Source organism: Alexandromys fortis, unplaced genomic scaffold, assembly GCF_014885135.2.
Source record: "Alexandromys fortis isolate MF-2015 unplaced genomic scaffold, M_Fortis_MF-2015_v1.1 scaffold_216, whole genome shotgun sequence".
In the NCBI taxonomy this organism is placed as follows: Eukaryota; Metazoa; Chordata; class Mammalia; order Rodentia; family Cricetidae; genus Alexandromys; species Alexandromys fortis.
The window spans coordinates 847,273-849,923 of NW_026068089.1; positions in this window are offsets into that span (position 1 = coordinate 847,273).

Consider the following 2,651-nt stretch of genomic DNA (forward strand, 5'->3'; position numbering starts at 1 on the left):
TGAACATCCCAATGCAGATGAAACAAAAGAAAATGGCCTTAAAATAACTTTATGAAGATGATTGAGGCACTTCAAGGGAAAAAATCCCTTAATAAAGTGGAGGAAAAGACAAATAACAAATTGGAAAAAATCAACAAATCCCTTAAAAAGAAAACAAAAGAAAAAACCCAAAACAAACAAAAACAGAACAAAACAACAACAAAAAAAACCCCAACCAAACAGATAAGGAAAATGGTTCAAGATTTGAAAACTGGAAAAGAGGCAATGAAAAAAAAAACAAGAAAGGAGGAATTCTGGAAATGGAAAGTTTGGGTAAATGTTCAGGAGCCACAAATGTAAGCATAAACAACAGAATGCAAGAGATGGAAGAGAGACTATCAGGTGTTGAAGATATGATAGAGGATATTCATCAGTCAAAGAAAATATTCAAGCCAACAAACTCTTAACAAAATATCCAGGAAATCTGGGACACTGTGAAAAGACCAAGCTAAGAATAATAGGGATAAAAGAAAGAGAAGTACCACTCAAAGGCACAGAAAATATATTCAACAAAATCATAGAAAAAAACTTTCCCAACCCAAAGGACATTCCTATGAAGATATAAGAAGCTTACAAACACCAAATAAACTGGACCAGAAAAATGTTCTATTGCCACATAATAATCAAAACACTAAACATACAGAATAAAGAAAGAATATTATGAGCTGCAAAGGAAAAAACCAAGATCTATCAGAATTATATCCTACTTCTCAATGGATACAATGAAAGCCAGAAGGTACTGGACGGATGTGCTGCAGATACTAAGAGACCATGGATGCCAGTCCAGATTACTATTCCCAGCAAAGCTTCAACAGACAAAACGAGATATTCCATGACAAAACTAGATTTAAACAATGCCTATTCACAAACCCAGGCCTACAGAAAGTACTAGAAGGAAACCTTCAACCCAAGAAATCAGCTATATTCACAAAAACACAGGCAATTTATGAACTCACAGCAGCAAATCCCAAAGAAGAAAAACACACACAATGCTGTTGCCAGAAGTTTCTGTCTGGCAGCCGTTCATCCCAAAGAAATACACAGAGGTCTACATTAATTATAATAAACTTGTTGGCCTATTAGCTCAGGCTTCATATTAACTAATTCTTACATCTTATATTAGCCCATTTTTCTTGTCTATGTTAGCCACATGGCTTGGTACATTTATCAGTGATGCATTCTCATCTTGTTTCCTCTGTGTCTGGGTGATGACTGCAGACTGATCCTTTTCTCTTCCTAGAATTCTCCTGTTTTATTGCCCTGCCTGGTCATTCCGCTTATACTTCCTGCCTGGCTACTAGCCAATCAGCATTTTATTAAAATAATACAAGTGACAGAATACAAGACCATTGTCCCATAGCACAATGCCACCACCACCAACATAAACAAAAATAACAGGAAGTAGCAATCATGGGTCATTAACATCCCTTAATATAATAGGACTCAATTTGCTTATAAAGATAGAGGCTAACATACTGAATACGAAAGCAGAATCCATCCTTCTGCTGCATGCCTCAACTACAAAGACAGACATTACCTCAAAGTAAAGGATTGGGAAAAGATTTTCCAATCAAATGGACCAAGAAAGAACTTGGTGTAGCTATCCTAATATCTAGCAAAATAAACTTCAAACTAAAGTCAATCAAGAGAGATGAAGAAGGACACTTCATACTCAGCACAGGAAAAATCCATCAAAAGGAAAAAAAAACATTACTAAAGCTTAAGTCATACAGTAAGCCCCACACACTAAAAATGAAAAACTTTAGCGCCCCACTCTCACCACCGGACAGTCTACCAGACAGAAACTTAACAAAAAAGAAGGGAACTAAGAGATGTCACAAATCAAATGGACTTAACAGGCATCTACAGAACATTCTACCCAAAACACAAAAGCATATACTTTCTTCTCAGCACACATCTAAACACCTTCTCTAAAACTGACCACATACTCAGTAACAGAGCAAACCTCAACAGATACAAAAATATTGAAATTACCCCATGTACCTTATCAGGTCACCACGACTTAAAGTTAGAATTCAACAACACTCATTTCAGAAATCCTACAAACACATAGAAATTGAACAATGCTCAACTGAATCACTACTGTGTCAAGGAAGAAATAAAGAGAGAAATTAAAGACGTCCTAAAAATCAGTGAAAATGACCACACAACATACCCATACTTATGGGACACCAGTGTTGATGAAAGTTCATAGTACTAAATACCTGCATAAAGAAGCTGGAAAAATCTCACACTAGAGAATGAACAGAACACCTGAAAGTTCTAGAACAAAACAAAATTGACAGACCTTTATCCAAATTAACAAAATCAGAAATGTCCTTTATCATGAAGGCAATATACAGTAAGTCAACAGTCAACATCAAACTAAATGGAGATAAACTAAAAGTGAATTACACTAAAATCAGGAACAAGACAAAGTTGTCCGATTCAATATGGTACTTGAAGTTCTAGTTAGAGCAATAAGACAACAAAAGGAGATCAAGGGAATACAAATTAAAAAAATTAAACTTTCATTATTTGCTGATGATATGAGAGTATATATAAGTGACCCCCAAAATTCTACCAGATAGCTCTTTCAGCTGATAAAAAAC